This window comes from Suricata suricatta, chromosome 5 (genome assembly GCF_006229205.1).
Source record: "Suricata suricatta isolate VVHF042 chromosome 5, meerkat_22Aug2017_6uvM2_HiC, whole genome shotgun sequence".
Classification (NCBI taxonomy): Eukaryota; Metazoa; Chordata; class Mammalia; order Carnivora; family Herpestidae; genus Suricata; species Suricata suricatta.
Genome location: NC_043704.1, coordinates 79902877 through 79912141, shown reverse-complemented (window position 1 = coordinate 79912141; position 9265 = coordinate 79902877). Strand labels below are relative to the sequence as shown.

At 47.6% G+C, this 9265-nt stretch overlaps 1 protein-coding gene across 20 annotated transcripts in view; it reads left to right on the top strand.

The window, feature by feature from the left end:
- The window catches only part of ST6GAL1 (ST6 beta-galactoside alpha-2,6-sialyltransferase 1), a 119735-nt gene that overhangs the window by 72181 nt on the left and 38289 nt on the right, over window positions 1–9265 (top strand). For 16 of the 20 annotated variants that reach the window (XM_029939678.1, XM_029939663.1, XM_029939659.1 and 13 more), the window contains one exon: window positions 164–321. The exons of 1 other annotated variant lie outside the window; for it this stretch is intronic. The gene's annotated coding sequence lies outside the window, so the exon portion shown is untranslated. Of the gene's footprint in view, window positions 1–163; window positions 322–6480; window positions 6614–7423; window positions 7631–9265 lie in introns of those variants that run through there. 3 more of the 20 variants (XM_029939670.1, XM_029939671.1, XM_029939677.1) reach the window with 3 other exon arrangements.

The following is a 9265-nucleotide window of genomic DNA, read 5'->3' as shown; positions in this document are numbered from 1 at the left end:
GCCAGACTCAGGCTACTCCTGATGCCACAGGGTGAGGCCCGAGTCTGCCTTTCAGTGTCACCTCCTGCTGCTCAGCTTTGTTTCCCCACTGGGGCTGACTTGAACCTCTCTCTGTGCCCTGGTGCCCTTTGCCCACCTCCATGCTGTTTCTTCCTGCCTCCAGGTCTTCCCCGTCCATGAAGGCTTTGATCCTGGGCCGGATGTGGGCTTCTACTCCTGGGCTAAGATTCTCAAGCACCTTCTTTGCAAGAAGAAAACATTTGCTTATTTGGCACATGAAGCCATGCCACAGGCCCTGACCTTGTCCTTGGGAGCATCGAGGTAACTCTGGTTCAGGCGCTCACTGTCTGGGCTGGGGAGGGGGGTGGAAACAGAGTAAATAGTGCATTAGGTATTTGGGCACGTGTCTGATTTCTCATCTTGAGAGCAGTGGAGCAGCGGTTACCTCTGGGCCTACTGCTCTTGGGCCTGAGCTCAGAGTTACCTGTATCTTGGTTGAACTGATTGATCCAAGTAGATGTGGTCACAAGGTAAGTTCACATCCCTTCTCAGGGTGGCACTGGTTGGGGGTGGAAGGGACTGAGGGGAGCCGCAGGGCAGCTCTCTTCCTTCCACGGTCCTCCTTTCTTCTCCATCTTCCTAAGTCACGTTCCTTGGTTGGGTCAGCATGCAGGATTTGACAGTCTTTTTGCTTTAGGGAGGAAAGCTCACTGGCTTCAGGGCCAGACTTTCCCAGGCAGGTTACAGGACTTCCCCCGGCCTCACCTTCCTCAGGAGGCTCAACATTTATAAGAGTGTTGGGTCTCAATGTTGAGACCCCTGAGAATTTTTTTTAAATGTTTATTTTTGAAAGAGAGAGAGCGAGAGCGAGAGAAGTGTGAGCAGGGGAGGGTCAGAGAGAGAGAGAGAGGGAGACACAGAATCTGATGCAGGCTCTGGGATCTGAGCTCTCAGCACAGAGCCCGATGGGGGGCTCAAACTCACAAACTGTGACATCATGACTTGAGCCGAAGTCGGAAGCTCAACCAACTGAGCCACCCAGGCGCCCCGGCACCTGTATTTTTGGATGCATCCTGGGTGATATGTTAATGCCAGGCAATATGGAGAAGTAGTGCCTGAGTGGTTCCTTTCACCTATGCTGACCTTTACAGCCCTGAGGACAGACTGGATCAGACCCTTGTTCCTCTACAGTCTCTTCCCTTTCTCTTTGCATGGTGGGCCCAGCTGGCCTTGGGCTGGTCCTGGGAAAGAGATCAATTTGCTAAGGTGAGAGAGGTAAACATTTCATCACCTTGGTGGCTGCCTTGAGGAACCGCAGCTCTCTTCAGTGCCACTGGCCTTTGGGAAATGTCAACACCTCTGGCCCTGCCATTTCCCTGTCCTGTTGGGTAAAACCAGAACGGAAGAACAAACAGCCCCTAGCACCATCTCTAGCCAAGGAATTCCTGGAGACGACATGTTTAAGACAACATTGGCAGACATCATTGTTCTCACTAATGATGGTTAAACTGGGACTTGAAGAGAGAGATGTAAGTCATCAGACCCTCGGTATCAGGATTTACGAGAAAATTCTTCCTCTTTGGTCTTTTAGTAGAACTCTTTCCCTCATGTGTTGTTGCCATTTGGTCCTCCTTTGCTCTTCAGGGAGGATTCTGGGCCACCTAGGTACATTGCTCAGCTGTGACAGTTCTGTTTGGTCTTTCTGATGAAAAGGCTGCCTGCCTTCAGCTGCTGAGCACTGATGGGTGGGGACCTGTATCTGTTTGATCTTGGCCTTAAGTAAAAATCTGATTTGGCTGGGGTCCTGACTTTTAAGCACTTGAGGGCCAAATTCTTCCAGATAAGCACAGAATGCCTTCTTTCTGCCTAGTTGGGGCAGTTGTGGGTGAGTTTTTTTTTTTTTTTTAAGTACCCTACATATGTAGCCAACCAGTAAAACCTGTTTTTCAGGAGGCCAGCAGGGATCAGAAAGTATGATTTTATTGGGGTAAGTTTCAGGCCGCACAGACCAGCATTCCTTGCCCAGGGACTCCAGAGACCCACCAGATTCTTGGAGGATTTCAAGAAGCCAGAAACATATTTATTCCAAACAAACAAACAAACAAACAAAAAACACAAAAAACCTGTCCAGGGCAAAGAAATGATGAAATTTCTTTGTATCGTGCTGGAATTTTACCAACTGCTGTGATAACAGTGGCCACCCCACGCTGAACAAAACCTCTTACTGGCAGCAGTATCTTTGTTCAGTTGATAACAAGTAAGAATCCACACTCTTAATTAAATGTGGCTGGCTGGTAGCATCTTTTAAAACCTAGGGGTTGATGTGATTTGTTGTGTGGTCTGAGAGTGGCTGGTCAAGAAAGAATTCTTGAGACTTTTTTGGTGCAAAAAAGGTGGTTTAATTAAGACATGGGGACAGGACCCTTGGGCAGAAAGAGCTGCCCCCTGGATAGTGAGAAGAGACTGGTTATCTACTTTTAAGTAGGGGAGGGGGCCTTAGAGACCAAAGAAGTTTCCAAAAGGATTTTCATATGTTAAAGAAGACTTACTGGATCCTGGAGGCCCAGCTTTTGTCAAGCTAAGGCTGCCTTTTGCCTCTAGGAAAGTATTACCATTAAAACGGTTGGGAGTTCCTAGAAGGAAGTGTCCTCTGCCGGCCTCAGGTAGTTGTCAGTGGGCTGCAGGTTATAAGGAAATTTAATTATGTCCACATTTCTTTTGCCTTTGTTCTTCACATCAGGCATCACAGCAAGGAAACACATAGGAAAGGTGTATGGCTGGAGGAACTCAGGCACCTCTGGTGTTTAATACTTCAAGGGGAGTGGCTGTTAATCCGCTGCCCTGGGGAAGTCCTGGGATGAGGGGAGGGCTCTGAGGATGATGGAAGAATCTATTGCAGACAATACTGCTGATGTTCCCAGAGGAGTAGGAATAAAAATGCAGGAGGTCTCTACCAAGAAGCTCGGTTAGGGTAATGCTGGCTGCACTTCCTAGTCCTCTTGACCGACAAGTGGCTCACATGTCATCGTCCACCTGTCCCACCTAGATGCAGAGTGTGTATGTGTGTGCGTGTACACTGGCAGGAAAATGTAACCCCTGGTGGGCTGCCACCTTCAACAACTCCGTATGGCAGAAGGAGCACGATTTCAGGGGGGCAGCCAGCCATCCTTGACGTGGGAAACAGGGAGAGGAGTCATTACAGGGTTAAGTGGCAGCACAGAGGGCACAAAGTGAGAAAGGGCAGCCCTCAGGGCGCCTGGGTGGCTCAGTTGGTTTAGCTTCCGACTTGGGCTCAGCTCGTGACTTCATGGTTGTGAGTTTGAGCCCCGCATCGGGCTCTCTGCTGTCAGCACGGAGCCCACTTCTCTCTCTGCCCCTCCCCAGAGAGAACTTGTTCTCTCTCTCTTTTTCTTTCTCTCAAAAAGAAAAAAAGAGGGGTGTGGGGGAGCCCGTTGTGGTGAAGGTTCGTGGAAGCCAGGACACATGGACTGCCTCCTGGAGGTACTGTGGTTGGCTGAGGTACCCTCTGGGGATAGTAGGGAGTCGAGGTCTCTAGGGACAGGTTCTAAGGTACAGATGAGGGTGAGGCTTGCACACTGAGGAGTTAAGGAGATGGAGATCTGGAGGGAGTAAAGAGGTGTCACCAGAAGGTCCAGGATGGTGACCAGCACCAGTAGTTGACCTGGTAAAGCAGCCAGGCTCTTAGCCCTTTAAGGGCCCTGAGGGCCATCTGATGGACAGCAGAGCAGTTTGGGGGGTTAGAATAGTCTAGTTTGACCATTGACAATGACCTCTTGAGCAAATGGCTGCAACTCTCTCAGAGCTTCCTTTTTGTTTCTAAAAGAGGATTGTTAAAAGCCTAGCCCATGGGGTGCTGGTAAGGATCGAATTAGGTAATGTCCCTAAATTGCTAGCACCCAGTAAAGAGCTTAGTAAGTGGCTCATGGGCCTTTTGCACCTGGGTTATTGCAAGAGCCTCTTGAAAGTGTTCTGTTTTTTTTTTTAAACGCTCTTTCAGCCTGCTGCCTACTACATTTGCTTCTCAGTGCACCAGCCAGAACAATCCCTTTCAAACATAAGTCAGCCAAGTCCAGAACGCCAGCTAGAATCCTACACGCGTCTAAGGCCCTAGGTGATTTGGCTCCTACGCCCCCGACCTCATCTTCTGCTCCCCTTCTTTTTTTTTTAATTTTTTTTAATGTTTTATTTTTGATACAGAGAGAGACAAAGCATGAGAGGGGGAGGGGCAGAGAGAAGGGGACACAGAACTGGAAGCAGGCTCCAGGCTCTGAGCTAGCTGTCAGCACAGAGCCTGACGCGGGGCTCGAACCCACAAACGTGAGATCTGACCTGAGCCGAAGCCGGAGGCTTAACCGACTGAGCCACCCAGGCGCCCCTTCTGTTCCCCTTCTTGCCCTGCTCTGTTTCTGGCCTCTGTGCTGTTCTTGAAACAGGTCAGGCCCACCCCGGCCCCGGGATTTTGCTGTCCCATCCACCTGAAATCCCCTTCCTTCAGCAAACCTTCATGACCCTCTCTTCCCCTCCCCCCAGTCTCTCTGCACCAGTGCCTTCTTCTTAGGGAGGCTTTCTCGGACTCTCCAGGTGAATGCTGATCTCTGTCCTTCCCCCATACCTCCTGTTGTCCCTATCCTGCTCTCCTGCTTTAACTTTCTGCACAGAGGTTATCCATTTCCAAAACATTATGTACATATGTATTTATTTGGTTTTACTCTTGTCCCCTCACTGGAAGGCACGTTCTGGGGGGTGTGGGGTTTCTGGCTGGTGTCTGCCCTGCCGTATCTATCGCTGGTTGGATCACAGCAGACCGTGAGCACTTGTGCATGTTGTTCTCAGTAGTTCTGGAACTTCTGCACAGTGGAGGAGCTTGGGCCCTGCACTCCCCCAGGCAGCCAGGACTCGGGCCCTCCTACATATAAAACACTTGGAAGAACCATTAAACTCAAAACCACGGAATCTCAACAGGACTTGAAATCTAACACTCCATTCATGGGAAGGAAACACAGAACAAAGGGGAGTAAGTTAAACAATTCCTTGAGGAGGCCCTCTGCAGGATTCAGTTCTAGGCGCATTCCTGGAACAAATGACTTCTTTCTTCACAAATACACGTCCTGAGAAAGAAAAATAAGGGAGTGGGGAACTGCGGACACGTTAAAAGAGAGTTGAGAGTGCTGTATCACCCAAACAAAATGTGCCCACCTCGCTGGGATCCTTATTTCAGGAATTTAGTGTCAAAGATACTTTTGAAAGAACTGGTAAACATTTGAAAGTGGATTGGATATTAAGTGATAATGACATCGGGGCTTTATATGTATCCTCATAAATTCTCTGGCAGAACCCAGTGTGTGTGTGTGTGTGTGTGTGTGTGTGTGTGTGTGTGTATGTGTGTGTGTGTGTGAGAGAGAGAGAGAGAGAGAGAGAGAGAGAGAGAGAGAGAGAGAGGGAGAGAATTAAGCTCCATGGAAAATTCTTTGAGGGCCTGTAGTCCCACTTCTCCCAAGGATGGCACAGAGCTAATACCCTCCTTGGTGCCAGGCAGGTAAGTTAACTCATTACATAAATGGATGTCATACGTAGGACATTAGGGCTTCATTTTCTCGTGGAACCCCCGATGGAGAAGATAGCTGGGCTGACACTTGCTTTAAATGACTCCAGAGGAAAATAAAGGGGAAATAGTAAAACCAAGTTGGCAAAATGTTGGTAGCTTTGCAAAGAGCTGGGTTCTGAAAATGGGTTCATTGTGCTACTCCCTCTACCTTTTTGCAGGTGTAGAAACTTCTGTAATATAAACCTATTTCTTTTTTAAATATTAAGGGGAGGTGAAACAGGTCCATTTCCTGAGGAGGCGATAGGCCCCTTTTCTTCTCTCTCTGCTTCTCGGTTGGGTGTGGATTGAAGTGTAGAGGAAAAAGGGGTGGACCTGTTGCTCAGGAGGCATGCAGCATTTATTTAACCCTCTGAACAGGCCCTTTCGCGGCTTCCTTGGCTCAGCTCTGTCGGAGTGGAGTGCCCCGTGGCTCTCAGTGTGGTAAGGTGGGGCAAGACGCCTGCTGGGGCTGGGGCTCTGACCGCTAGTACTGGGCAGTGGGCATCACACGGAGAGGGAGCTGATGGGGTGCGAAGTGCCCCCTTCAGCCAGGTACCTGTCAAATGGGAAGGCAAATCTTTCTACAAATATACATCCACCGTTGAAAGGCGCAAGGTTGAAGACAGTAGCAAATGGCCAGTGATTGCCCTTTGCCACGGCTCTGCGAATCGCGACTTCAGAGCTCTCCTTACCTGTTCAGCGTGACTGGCTCTGGTCAGCCACCACAGAGCAGCCTGTCTGTGGTAGGGACACAGTACCCCCCACAGAGCTCTGTTCTCATGCTTTCAGACAACCTCAGGGAAATGTACTCAGCAGTTGCTTCTCCATCAGTGCCTGCCTGGCTGGGAAAAGATCTAATCTCCACGAAGAGACACTTTTTGCAGCCTGGGTCTGGAACAGTTGGGGCAAGCAGAAATGAAAGCCCCTTTATCTTCAGGGCTTTGATCAGGGCAGGATTTCCCCCTCCCCACCATGAGCTGGAGCTCCCGCACCTACTCTTGCCCTCAGGTAAACACTTGCTAAAAAGCACAGCTACTCAGACCTGATGTGAATTTCTCTGGAGGCTTCCTTTCACTCGCTTTGCAGATTAAGTGACTGCAGGTTAGTTTCCTGTCGCTTAACATGTTTCCAGCTTGAGCAAATTTGTGACTTGTCAGAAATATTTTGACATAACTATTAACTTCCTGACCTCTGCTGGCTCCCACTAATAGAACCCAGCAGCCAGGGGCTGGGAATAAGTCAGCTGCCTGGACCACCTCTCTGGGGACTGTGGAAGCAGCTGAGAGCGGTACCTGCCTCAGGCACTGTTCTGCAAGAATTAAATGAGCTTCACCAAATTACAGGAGCTTTTGCCCTTGTGTTGAGCACTCAGCACGTGATGAAAAAGCTCAACAATTATTAGCTGAAACAAAGTGATAAAGTCTATCATTAAGTTGTCCTTACAACCCTGCAGGGGCAAAGTATTATTATCCATCCTTTACAGATGAAGACACAAGGCTTATTAGAAGCTGATGGACTGGTCTAGCCTCATATAACTGACAGAAAAGTCAGGATCTGAATCTGAGCTTTTGAGATAGATGACAGAGCATGAACTCTTTCTCCCAAGCCAGGGCTTCTTGAACTATTTGTGCAGAATCCTTCCCCCCACCCCCCCACCAACCTCTCACATGTCAGTAGTTTCTAAAATACAATAAAAAGAAATTCTTGGAATATTTTTAAAGTTATTGTTAGAATCATTAGGCATAAAATGACTCTTTCAAATTAGTATAAAAGTTGATTACAATCGATTTCTGTCCTTTTCTTATCCCGGATCTTTAGAAAGCATTCTCAGACTAGCTCTTAACTGCAGATCTCACTTTGAGTCATGGAACCCCCGACTGCCTGGTTCTCAGAGCACAGTGTGTGGGCGGGACCACCTGCATCAGAGTCACAGGAGTGCTTGCTAAATGCCCATCTCCGAGCCCCATCCCAGACCACTTGGATCAGAATGACTGAAGGAAAACTCAGGAATCTGCATTTCAACAAGTAATTTGATAGTTCTTTTTTTTTTTTTTAATGTTTATTCATTTTTGAGAGAGAGAGAGAGAGAGAGAGAGCGTGCGAGCCAGTGAGCAGGGAAGTGACAGAGAAAGAGGGAGGCACAGAATCTGAAGCAGGCTCCAGGCTCTGAGCTGTCAACACAGAGCCCAATGCGGGACTCAAACTTAGAAACTGATAGATCATGACTTGAGCCGAAGTCTGACACTTAGCTGACTGAGCCACACTGGCGCCCAGTAATCTGATCATTGTGGAGTGCTCAAAGTCTGACCATCAGTGCTCTGGGCAGTGCTTCCTCCCCTCACAGATAATAGATGACAGGGAAATGGTCAAGTACGTATAGTATTTTATTCCACACCCTCATCCTGACCCTGCTTTTTTGTTGTTGTTTTTAAATTCTTAAGGACTTCCTTTTCACAGAAACTCACCGGCAGAACCTGGTTTCTGAACTCGTTTTGGTGCATGTCAGCAAGCATGGATTGAGTGCAAAATGGGGAGGGGCGGGGAATGGACCACAAGGTGCTTACAACAAGACAACGAGTGTTGCTAAGACAAAATGCAGAATCTAGGAGCACTTCCACGGTCAGAGATGGGGAGATGAGGAGCAACTAGCAATGGAGATTACTGAGGAGTGACCGGTAAGGTGGAGAAAACCCAGGAGAGTTTTGGAAGCTAGATGGAGGAAATGACCAACTTCAGAAAATACTGCTGATGAGCTGAACAAGAGGAAGACTGAGCACTGACCATTTACTTAGCAACATGAAGGTCTTTGGTGACATAGACAAGAGCAGTTTCCTGGAGATGGGGGAGCCTGTTGGGGTGGGTTCAAGTGAGGATGGGAAGAGGGAAAGTGGAAACAATGACTGTCCACAGTTCTTTCAAGGAGTTTTACTGCAAAGGAAAGAGGGCAGCAGCTGGAGGATGAGATGAGGTCAAGAAGTTATGCAGGAGGGACAAGGAAATGAAGATTATTTAGAATGTATGCAATGGCTAAGTATGTGACTTTTGTAAAGTCATGTATCTTCTTCAGGTAATTCCTTCAGTAAAACAAAAATTGCCCCATACTTTTTTTTTTTTTTTGAGCTCTGTCAAACTCTGACCACTCCCAACGATATTGTCCAAGAAGAGTGTTCAAATCACTCTTATTTCTTACATAGCCTATTTTGAACACATATGAAGAAATGACATTACATTTTTTCATATTTGCTTTATCTATTTTTTGGCTGAAGTGTTGTAAAGTAGATTTCATCTCTATTCACATGCATAGGACTTAAAAAACATGTATGTAATCCTATACCTAATAAAATTAACAATGATTTAAAAAAATTTTTTTAATTTATTGTTGAGAGAGATAGTGTGAGAGTGCGAGAGAGGGAGGGACAGAGCAAGAGGGAGACAGAGGATCTGAAGTGGGCTCTGCACGGACAGCAGGGAGCCTGATGCAGGGCTCAAACTCATGAACCAAACCATGAGATCATGACCTGAGCTGAAGTCAGAGACTTAATTGAGCCACCCAGGCACCCAACAATGATTTCTTAATATCATATAATACTGGATCTATAGCCACATATTCTCATTTGTCCTTAGTGGTGTTTTGTTCAAATGAAAATTCAGGCAAAGTCT